The following is a 12,866-nucleotide window of genomic DNA, read 5'->3' on the forward strand; positions in this document are numbered from 1 at the left end:
CCAGTGTAGTCCACACCAACTCCAATTTTTGGATCTTCAACCCCAAAAGGAACAAAATCCAATGCAAGTGCTTTAGAAGGAGGAAACAACATGGTAGAAACACTTAAAAAGACTCTTGCTCTACTTGATCACTCTGGATCAAAATAATCTGGTGCAAAGAGAGATGGTCGTTCAATAAACATATCATCCCCACTTACAACACATAAGCTAAGCACTTCGAAGATCAATTTATATGACAATCCGTGTTACTCTCCAATGTCTCTAGTGAGCATGCAAGCAATGGTGACTGACGCATCGTCTATGGAGGAGCAGCTTGCGAATATGACAAAGGCAATTGAGGGTATGACCAAATATGTTAAGAATCAAGATGCTTGTTAGTGGATAGGATTGATGACCTGATAGACGAAGAGTCTAACCATTCACCTGGAAAAGCTCCAGAGGTTCATGAGATAGAACATCCTGTGAAACAAACACCACCGACTAAAGAGGTACAAGTTTCTTATGAGAGAATGATCCTGATTGAGAAATTGAAGGAGTTCATTGAAGGGACACTCAAAGACAAGTATGATACTATCACCAAGTCTTTTCTTACGTATTCCAAGCCCTACACTGCGAGAAATGATAGCCTCAAAATGCCTGGCGGCTATCAACCCCTTAAATTTCAATAATTTGAGCGAAAAAAGAACTCAAAACAATATGTCGCACACTTTGTTAAGACATGTAATAATGCTGGGACTTACAGTGACTATTTTGTCAAACAGTCTGTTCGTTCCCTAAAGGAAAATGACTTTGATTGGTATACGGACCAAGAGCCTAAATCCATCGATAGTTGGGAGCAATTGGAGCATGAATTCCTAAATCGCTTTTATAGCACAAGGCGTATAGTGAGCATGGCAGAGCTCACAAATACTCGACAAAGAAAGGACGATCCAATCATCGACTTCATCAATCGATGGAGAAATTCAAGCCTAAATTGCAAAGATAGGCTTAATGAAACTTCTGCAATAGAGCTGTGCGTCCAAGGAATGCACTCAGACATCCTCTTTATCTTACAAGACATTAAGCCAAAATCCTTTGAAAAGTTAGTTACGCGTGCTCACGACATGAAGTTGAGCATGTCTTCTATTGAAAAGGGAATAATGCCTATTCATAACCCTCGAAGGGGAAAGAATAAGCAGGAACCCAAAAGATGAGTCAAGTTTGTCCCCAAAAATGATAACAAAGAATCCATGGATGCCGACGTGTCTCCTGTGAAGGTCACCATGAAGGTGAGCAAGAAGCAAAGTGCGAAGATGACTTTTTTAGCACGTCCAAATCAAAAGTTAACTTTAAAGGAGATGCAAGAAAAAGAATACCCCTTCCTTGATTCAGATGTGGCCGAGAATTTTAATGAAATTCTTCAGCATAAGCTCATTAAACTACTAGAGATGAAGCGACCCGATGAAGCTGGAAGGACCAATGACCCGAATTATTGCAAGTATCATAGGTTTGTGGGTCACCCTTTGGAAAAGTGTTTTGTCTTTAATGACAAATTTATGCAATTAGCAAATGAGAAAAAGATCTTCCTCGATGATGATATGGCTAGTTCTCATCAAATCTCTATCACTTTTGGCTCGCTTGATCCAGTCCAAATATGTCTCGAGGAATATAAGGAGGGACCATTAGAGCATGGTAAGTCTTCGATTGAAGATGATGATAAAGGTTGGACTCTGGTTACTAGGCACGGACGCAAGAAGATGAGTCTATGAAAGGAGTCATCCGAGCAGCTAACTAGAAGGAAAATGATGAAGAAACGAAGGAAATAGAGACTGGTTGAGCATTTAAAGAAAATGAGGGTAATAGAGATTTACCACTAAGAGCCACGATGTCCAGTATCTTTAGGAGAATTCTTACCAAGTTGGTTCCGTGTAAAGACTGCTCAAGTCAATCTTGAGGCATCATGTTTTAATACTGGAAAAGAGGGGGTAAAGGGTGAAAACCCATCCATGAAAGTTCCTCTTTCTTCTGAAAAGACTACGGAGCTACTTAGCCAAGAGGCACATGTATGTGATACAAAAGTCATATTTACAAATAATGATATTCTGCTTGGTGAAACCCTATACAATCATCCTCTGTACATGGTGGGTCAAGTTCTAGGAAAGAAGATAAATAGAATCTTGATAAATGAGAGATATGGAGACAACATTCTACCTATTCGTGCAATGAAGGAACTTGACATCGCTACTGAAGAACTTGCTGAAAGTAATTTGATGATCCAGGTTTTCAACCAAGGGGGCTAGAGGGACATGATATCGATCAAGTTGGGAATTTGTATGGACGATTTTTGGTCAAATACATTGATTCATGTGATTGATGCCAAGACTTCATATAATATACTACTTAGTAGGCCTTGGGTACATGAGAATAAAATTATCTCGTCCTCTTACTATCAATGCCTGAAGTATCTCGAAGGTGGGGTGGAAAGAAAGATAGTTGTCGATGATAAGCCACTCACTGAAGCGGAATCATACTTTGCTGATGCAAAATTCTACTAGAAGAATTATGTTGTGAATAAGAAAAGGATTGATGAAGTCACCAAGTTCAAGAGTGATGATCTTGCAGCTAAGCAAGTCGCGGTGATTGTCAAAAAAGCCACCACGAAGAAGCCTCTCTCCATTTTGAATAAAGAAAATGTTATAACAGAGGGCGTATGTAATGAAGTAAAAATGTGAATTATAGTTGGAGACCTATTAATATTTCATATAAAAGCATAAATACTATTTAAATTCACGGTTTAACTTGACAAACTATTTTGGTCATTAAATAAGGACTATTTTAGCAATTCTTAGCTTGTAAGGAAAATTTACAAAGTTGAATGACATTATTGGAAGAAAAAAAAGGTAAGTGACCTCAGCGGGATATTTTCCTAAGTTGAGTGACAATATAAGAAATTGACTCCTCTTTTTTGCTTTATGTTTAGGTGATTCTCAAGTTTAATTGCTCATTTTTTTCTCGTTGGTGGGTACTCTCCGTTTTTTAATTCAACCTTCTTTTTGTTTTAAATCTTTTGATTTCTTTTTTTTGTTTATTTATTCATTTTTTTCTGTGAGGTGTCGATTTATGGTTCTATTCGGCTCTTCCTTTTTTCTTTTGTATTTGTGGAGGTTAGCAGATACATCATCTGATAATCGTCCATTAATTGCTAACTCATTACCAAACCAACTAATAGCCTATTGGTTGGTTAGAGGATAAGTACATTTAAAAATCGATAATCGATAATCCTAACTGTTAAGCATAATTATCTACCCAATCCATCTGATAAACAACCTTATCAACTATCTTAGCTAATTAAATTTGTTATTAATATCATGAAAAATAAACCTAATCAATTGGAATAACATATAATGACAAACAAAAAACAAAAAATTATAAGTGTATGGTAAAAATTAATAAAATAAAACCGGTAACATGTATATGTGTCAACTTATGCACACCTCAATTAGTTTCATAAGGTACCTACTACATCTTACCAACAAAGTATTGAAACTCTATTTGCTAAGACTTGGACAGATGAAGAAATCACCTAATATTTTTGCCGCTACATGAATTTAAGTTTGATTCATCATAATTTTCAATAGGCTTCATTACCCGCAAGACACCATCCTTAGGTGCTCCAATTATAATACTTTAGAATTAAATATTTCTTTAACAAACTGTGAAAATACTATCATACTAACAACATACAGACAAAAATACATACAGTACACGTAAAGAACACACACTTCACCCTTTCTAGAAAGGGTGACATGTATTGTGAGCCTCTGAAAGACAAAACACTAATTACATAACTGTTGAATCAAATATGCATATTTGAATGCCTATTTGGTGCCTCTATATATGTCTAATCTTCCTCTTAACTACAAATTGAACTTGTTTTAAGACAAAACTACTCTAAAGATCCTATGTTTCCCTGTTGTGCAAATGATGAAACCCTGTATGATCCTTTGTACTGAACTAACAGTACCTTGGCAGAAGATCATATACAAAGCTTAGATGAGTTAATTGCTGGTCTTACATATGGGATGGTACTTAAAATCAGGTATGTATTCATGTTGCTCATAAATCTTGACAAATATTCCATTGCCACAACAATATAAAGTATGGCATAATAGACGTACGACGTGAATTTGTCATGTAGGATATGATAACGCTCAACTTACACCATTATTTTGATGTAAAGCGATTGTTGTCAATATAATAACGCAATTTAGGTTGGGATCGAATCCACGAGGAGTGTAATTTAGTCTTCAAGTCTTAGTATGTTGAAAGTTACTAAGCATTGACCCGCAATATATACTTAAACCAAAACATAAACTAAATTGGAGGATATGATTAAAAATTTAGTTTGAACAAATTAAATAATTACACTATTTGAGAGCAACAATTGTAGACTAAAATCCAATAAGAGAAGCGTCTTGGGGTTATACTTATCCTAGGGGTCATACATGCATGGGTGACTGAGGGTTAGTCCATTTCTTAGTCAAAAGTTTGGGTAGACTAGATTTTAACTCTTAATGTGAGCCTTTCAATAACACATCAAGTTGCACTCATGAATTCTTTTGAATACCTCATGAGGATGCCAATTTTACCAATTCAAAACCTCAACTAAATATCCCTATTTCTAGGATGATACTAATCAATCTAGCTACAACACATAACATCCTTATTTCTAAGATAATGCTAAGGAAATAACTAGTATTAAATAAGTGTTCGCTACTACTCATCACCCACATCCCTCTTTCAAGGATGATGTTGGATCCAAATCAATTGAGGATTTCACCCACAATTATAAATTCAATCAAAGAGTAATAGCAAAACCCGACATCAATGTCTAATAGTTAGCACTAACAATCAACACCCATACACTTTAACACCCTAATCAAGCATAACCCCAAAGTAGTTATTTAGCTACTCATGAAATTGGAGAAAAGAGAATTATCCAAATTGACATCAATTGATAATAAAGCAAGAATAATCCCAAAACTCCAATCTCAAATTACAACTAAAAAGTATCTTTTGGAGTTTTAATAACAATTATTTCTTTTCACAATTTGAAGGGTTTCTCTCTATACAAAATAAAAAATAGTTGGAAGATCCTCCCATTTTGCAAGGGTTTGAGCTTTTAAGTATTGGGATTCAGCTGTGTAGATTTACAATTCTGCCCCTTGGAGGATTCCTGCTACACCACGATCGCGTAGCATCTTACCGTGATCGCGGTACCTGAGGGTCTTCTGATCGCAGTAAGTGAGGGCCTCCTGTTCTCCAGCTTTTGTTCCTTTTTTACCCATTTTCCTTTCCTTTCAGCTTGATGTCCATTCATTTTCATCATAGGACCTGCAAGATCACAAAAACTTTACATTAATATATTTCAATGGAGAATTAGGGTCATTTACACAATTTTAGCCATAATAGTGTATGAATTTGGATGCCAATGAGTGGAGAATTTGCCACTCATCAACGCCCCTAACTTATTTCTTTGCTTATCCTCAAGCAACACTACTTCTTACTCAATGAGACTATGAAATTATAAGCCCATTCATACAACCAAATGATCATAATGATTCCGAACTCAATTAGTACCAACAATTAGCCCTCAAGTATGGAAAAACCTGTTCTCACAACTCCCCTCAAATTAAATCACACTTACAAGGATGCAAAAAACTTTAAAAACAACTAAGCAACAATCACTAACTCTCTAGAAGTGACTCTCCATCAAAAGTGACACAACTATACTCCTTTTCCTCATTTCAGAAGATGACAATTTCACCCACCTCAATTAGTCTACATGCCTCCTTGTGAAAGGAAATCACACACGCAAAAGTATCTATCATGCTGGATTAGAGTGTAAGATCTCACTCTTACAATGAATCTCTCAATGCGAACAAGTATCATACCATATGCTTACTTTTATTTTCTATCGCCACTAAATTAAATATACTAAATTGAAGATCTCGAAGGGCTTTTTCAAGCTTGTACTATTGGCTCGGGAAAGAGTATGAGATCATTTGGGAACACAGTGATTACACCCTCTTTGAACATCTACATCATGCTATTCGATTAAACTTTGGACCATGAGCCACTTCATTTATTTCCAACTTACACATGTGCCTACTTTCACTATCTTGATTTACCTATCTTTTTGAAAGCATTTTCTACTCATTTATTTCTTTTTGCACAATCTAAGTCTTTCCTTCTTTTGATGATCCCTTTCTTTTTTTCCTTTTCACTTGCTCTCTTTACTTATCTTTTAGGCATCCACTCACAATACCATGGCCCAAGCTCACCTCTTCCAAGATTCACTACCCCCAACTTAGTCTTTTGGCCTGTAGTTGCATTTTCAAGTAAAAGGAGGATAGAATTCAAAAAAAGGGTAAAATTCAAATGGTTCAAGGATTGTAATACGGTAGCCAAAGAAAGTTTCAGAGGCTCAAAATGGGTGAATAGGGATACTATTCTATGTACGGGTAGGCTCTTTAGGCTAAAATGGATTTCTATATTCACAAAGAAGGCCTAAGATCATTTCACCAACCAAGCATAACCACAATTAACTTTGAGATACCAACGGGGCAAGTTCTAGATAATGCAAGTAAGCATGAGAGTAAACAACTAAGCTCACCACACACGACATGAAACCTTTTCAAGGAGGCTCAATTGTATTTCTTACTTGGAGACAAAAGGAGCTATTCACTATATACTACAAAATAAAGACTTTGGAGTCACAAAAAGAGGTAAACTGTTGTTACAAGATTGTTTACATCAATGCCCTTGATTTTCACAAAAAAATTTGGACGGAGAAGGGTGCCTTCTTCACATTTACACCACGCAAGATTGGTTATTGGTGGCACCAAATCAAGCCGTCATCTTACATTTCAATGCTCATGAGGGCAAATTATATGGCTACTCAGACTTCACTAGAGGCATAAGATCGATCCCAAATCTACAATGCCACGGGTACTTAGACTTTTCTTGCATCTATGAATCAAAACCCAAACATGACGATTTTTTCTTAAGAATGTCGTCACTCAATATATCACAGGGAAAAACACGTCTGACATCAATCAAAAGAAGCACAAAAATCTCTATGCTTGGGATGAGACTTAGATTACGAGACCCGAATACATATGCAAACACCCCCAACTTAAAGGGTTGAAGTTCCCTCACTACAGAACATAAAAGCATAAGCAGGGTTAGAAAGGGATCCCTTAAGCTGCAATATGTGTCGCGATCTTTTGTACTACCGCAATTGCGATGGGATTTGCCACGATCACAAGACCGCGATCGTGATCCACATACTATGATTGTGGTAACTGAGACAAATTTTCCCTATTTTACTCTGTTTTCTTGCACAACTGCCAAATTTTCAACTTTGTTTTTTCCCTTTCTTTTGGACTTCCAACTTGTGTCAAAACACCTAGAAAACATAAAAAATGCAATAAACATGCAACCGATGGGTTGCCTCTCATCAAGAACCTAATTTAGCATCGCGGCACAAAGCTCTTTTATTAATATTGAGGATATTTGAAATGTAACAACTCCATCTTGCCGCCTTGAGTTCGTTTACATTATAGTGTTTCAACCTTTGCCCGTTTACTACGAATCTCTTTTTCTCGGGGGTCCTCTATTTCCATAGCACCACTAGGGTAAATACTCGAAATTACAAAGGGACCCGGCCACTTGGAATGAAGATTACCCATAAAAAGCTTCAAATGAGAGTTGTAGAGGAGTACACTATCGCCTATATGAAATTTTTGCTTTAGGATCTTAGCATCATGACACTTCTTCATTTTCTCCTTATATAAAGCGGAAATTTCATAGGCCTTAAGTCGGAAGTACTCCAAATCGTGAAGTTTAGTGACCCTTGACTTGGAATATTCTTCCCAATTCATATTTAACTTCTTCAATGCCCACAAAGCCTTATGATCGAGCTCGACAGGTAATTGATATGACTTCCCGAACACCAATTGGTAGGGAAACATACTAATTGGTGTTTTGTAGGCTTTCTTATATGCCCAAAATGCCTTATCAAGTTGCCTTTCCCAATTAGTTTGGCCTACATTTACGGTTTTCTCAAGGATAACTTTGCTTTCCCAATTGGACAATTCAACTTGACCACTTGTTTAGGGGTAATATGGGGTATCAACCTTATACTTCACCCCTTATTTGTCAAGAAGAGACCCAAAAACCTGGTTGCAAAAGTGTAGGCCTCCACCACTAATAATGGCACGCGACATTTCGAACCTTGTAAAAATGTATTTCTTCAAGAAGAAAGTGACGTTTTTGCTCTCGTTGCTTGGAAGGGAAATGACCTTTACTCATTTGAAGACATAATCAAACGCCACCAATATATATTTGTTACCAAAGGATCTCACAAATGGGCCCATAAAATCAATTCCCCACACATTGAAAAATTCGACTTTAAGATTGGGTTTAAGAGGTATTTCATGTCTTCTCGAAATGCCACCTTGTATTTGACACCGATGACGTGCTTTGACCCACTTAATGGTATCTCTATGAATGGTGGGTCAATAATAACAACATTGAAGAACTTTGGTGGCGGTTTGAACCCTCCCATAGTAACCACCGAAAGGAGAGGAGTGACACGCTTCAACAATGTCTTTTTATTTCAACTTCCATAACATAACACTGAATTATACCATCTGTACATTCCCAAAATTTAAAGGGTTCTTCCCAAATATACTTCCTTACATCGAATAAGAACCGCTTTCGTTAATGATAACTAAGATCCTCAGGGAGTACACCACTCACCATATAATTAGCATAGTCGGCATACCATAGTCAACATTTCTCGATATTGATATTACTAGCTCATCGGGAAATGAGTCATCAATCTCAATCTCACCATGCTTTTCATGAGTATTTTCAAGGTGCGAAAGATGTCCGACCACTTGATTTTTGCAACTTTTTCGATACTTTGACACAAATTCAAACTCTAGCAAGAGCAAGATCCATCTAATCAAGTGTGGTTTAGCTTCTTTATTCACCATGAGGTATTTAAGAGTGGCATAATCTGTGTGCACCACCATTTTAGTACCCAAAAAATAGGCGAGCAACTTTTTGAAATCATATACCACCACAAAAAATTCTTGCTATGTAACTGTGTAGTTACGTTGAGCTTCATTTAAGGTCTTGATCGCATAATAGATTATATGAAATAACTTTTCTCTGCGTTAACCCAACACCGCTCCTAATGAAATTTCACTTGCATCACATATTACCTCGAACAGAGATGACCAATCCGGGGCCATAATGATGGGAGCCATATAAGAAACTCTTTGAGACAATTAAAGGACTTCAAGCATTTATCATCAAAATTAAACTTTGCCTCCTTTTCAAGGATTTTTGCATATTGGATGAGTAATTTTGGAGAAGTAACTAATAAATCGCTGATAGAACCCGACATGCCCGATGAAACTTCGAACACCTTTTAGGGAAGTGGGTAACTTAGAAATTACGTCTTTCTTAGCTTGATAAATTTGTATACCCTTCCACGAGATCTTGTAGCCCAAGACAATACCCTTCTTGACCATAAAATGACATTTTTCCCAATTGAGGACAAGGTTGGTTTCCACATATCTCTCAAGTACTTTGCTTAGATGCTCAAGGCATGACTCAAATAAGTTTTCTACTACTGAGAAATCATCCGTGAAGACTTCCATCATATCCTCAACAATATCTGCAAAGATTGATGACATGCACCATTGGAATATTACTGGTGCGTTGCACAAACCAAAATGTATCTGCTTGAATGCGACTGTGCCATAGGGGCAAGTGAACGCTGTCTTCTTTTGGTCTTCCAGGGCAATACAAATTTGGTTGTACCCTGAATAACCATCTAGAAAGAAATACCACCCTTGCCTGTCTAACCTATCTAGCATTTAATCCATAAAAGGCATGGGGAAGTGGTCTTTCTTGATTCAAGAATTCAACTTACGATAGTCCATGTACACCTTCCACCCCGTGACCGGACAGATGGAAACAAGGTTATTTTTTTCATTCAGATCTACCTTAATGCCACCTTTCTTTGGAACACATTGCACTGGACTTACCCATGTGCTATTGGAGATTGGATAGATGACTCCCGCATCAAGATACTTTATAATTTCTTTCTTTACCACCTCTTGCATGGTTGATTTAGTATTCTTTGATGTTCCATACTTGGTATATGATCTAGTTCTAGCTTGATCTTGTGGGAATAAATTTCGGGAGCTATGCCTATGATATCCATAATTTCCATCCGATGGCATGAATGAACTTTTTCACTATCAATTTTAAAGCCTCCCCTTGGTAGAGTTCGAAATCAGTTGCAATAATGATAGGTAAAGTGTCACCATCACCTAAGAATACATATCAAAGGTGTGGCGGCAATAAGTTCAATTCAATTTGAGGTGACTCAAAGATGGATGGCTTTGTGGGTGGACTCTTATGTTTTTTTAGATTAAGGTCCAACTTTATTGGTTCTTGGTGTAAGATCCAAGTCTCGTTAAACATGAAACCTTTTCATTGAATGCTTCAAATTCATCAATTTCATAATTATATAAGACTCCCACTAATGGGTCATTGACTAAACTCATATCAACATAATTCAACACCTCATCATCGATGACATCAATCGCCGAAATCACTTGCAAGTCTATAGTTATTTCATGGACTTGCATACATTGAAAGAAGCTTATTCATCTAGGCTGAATTTCATCTCACCATACTCCATATCCACCAATGCCCTCCCGATGGCTAAAAATGGTCTTCCAAGAAAATAGATATTTCATTGTCTAATACACAATCGAGAATCATGAAGTCGACCGAGAAAATGAACTAATCGAGTTTAACTAGAATATTATGTAGTATCTCAATAGGTTTCTTGATGGTCTGGTCGGATATTAATAATCTCATAGTGGCAGGTTGCAATTTTCCAACCCTAACTTGTGAAATACGACATATGACATTAAATTGATACCCGCTCCGGGGTCACACAAGGCCTTTGTAAATTTGAACATTCCGATGGTGCAAAGGATTATGAATGCACCGGGGTATTTCTTCTTTTCACCATCGTGCTTGACATAATTGTACTACAATGATGAGTCACTTCTACTATCTCCTCCTCCACAAGCCATTTTTTGGAGACTAATTCTTTCATAAATTTAGTATACCCCGATATTTATTGCAAGGCTTCTATAAACAAAATGTTGATGGATAGGTTGCTAAATTTATCAAGAAACTTTTTGAACTTGGCATTGTCCCCTTTTTTCTTGAGCCTTTGAATAAAAGGGGGAATAATTGTAATTGGTGGCATGGAGACAATTTGAGATTCTTTCACCTTTGATATTTTAATGATAGTTTCATTTGGCTTTAATTTGTCATCATTGGGCCTCTTTCTCTTCACATTTATTTGCTTATCATTTTCTCTTTCGTTGGGGTCATCATCAAGCTCCACACCCTTGCCAAGAGTTGTCCCACTTCTAGTAACAATAACATTCGTTACTATACCACTCGACATCTCTTCATTTTGTCTTTCAATGAGGTGCGCTGATATTTGATTTAATTTTACTTTTAATTGTTGGATGGAGATTAAATGAGACTCTATTGTTTAGTGTAACTTGGATAAGTCACTCCTCATTTCCCTCAATATCATGTCGGTCCCCTTGAATACTATCAAGATTCGAGCCAAGATGTCTTCATTTACATATCCTTTCGTTTAAAGAGGGGACATGTGTCGATTCTCATTGTTCCGACCTTGATTCCCACTCTGCCTTTGGTGCAATGTGGAAAACCCCCCATATTTCTTGATAATAATCTCATCTCTTCATCAAGTCTCCTTCTTTCCGCATCTTCATGCACTTTAGCATTCCTTGAAGCTATAGTATTGATCCTTCAAAAAAGATTCCCATCAAATGTTGAGTAAGAAGTTCAAGGTGTGATATCACTTTGATCATATTTACATCTCCTTCCTCCTCTTTTTTTCTTTGACCTTGACCCACAAAGGACGTAGAGGGAGCCCCCATGGCTACCTCGACATCCTTCGTGTGCCACCCTCTAGCTAACTTAGTCACTTAATCTAATATGCTTGATACAACTTCATAAGGCAACTTGATAAGGGATCCACTGGATGCATTGTCAACCACAGTTCTATTCAATTGATCTAACGCTCGATAAAATATTTGGAGAAGCATTTTCTCAGGCACTTTATGATTTGGGCATTGCATGATTTTATCCTTGAAACCTTTGCCATACTTCATATAAAGGCTCGCCCCTATATTGACAAAAATTTGTGATTTCATCCCTTAATTTCAACATCTTTGAAAGAGATAAATATCGATAAAAAATGCATCATTAATCTCGACCCAAGATGTGATGGACCTGGCAGATAGAGATCTCAACCACAATACCGCTTCACTTTTAAAGAGAACAGAAAAATCCTCAACTGAATAGACTCTTGAGAGATATGAGCGACATCAAATGGAGAGCATACTTTAATAAAGTTCTTTAAATGGGAATTGACATCTTCATGTGATTGACCCCCAAACAATCCTTTCATATGGAGATAGTGATGATATGGAGCAAGTGGAGCATCACACTTGTGACATAAAATTCTACGTTTTCCGTGGTAGGTGAAATACGGATGGCATTAACATACTCCTCATTACCAGGATGAATCATGATCTCCGCACATTCATATATATGATGAGTTGTTATTGATCCCTTCTTAACTCGTGGCTATTTGTATGCAATAGTAGTAACCTAATCAAAAGACCCAAAACAACAACTAAAGTGTAACACTACGGGTAAACCCAAAGTTACTAACAATACCA

General features: G+C 37.0%; 1 non-coding gene across 1 annotated transcript; it reads left to right on the forward strand.

The window, feature by feature from the left end:
- The first annotated feature begins 12,237 nt into the window (after nucleotides 1-12,237).
- Nucleotides 12,238-12,345, forward strand: LOC124889838. The gene has a single exon (XR_007048753.1). It is a non-coding gene; the product is annotated as a small nucleolar RNA R71 (small nucleolar RNA).
- The last annotated feature ends 521 nt before the right edge of the window (nucleotides 12,346-12,866 follow it).

This window comes from Capsicum annuum, chromosome 12 (assembly GCF_002878395.1).
Source record: "Capsicum annuum cultivar UCD-10X-F1 chromosome 12, UCD10Xv1.1, whole genome shotgun sequence".
In the NCBI taxonomy this organism is placed as follows: domain Eukaryota; kingdom Viridiplantae; phylum Streptophyta; class Magnoliopsida; order Solanales; family Solanaceae; genus Capsicum; species Capsicum annuum.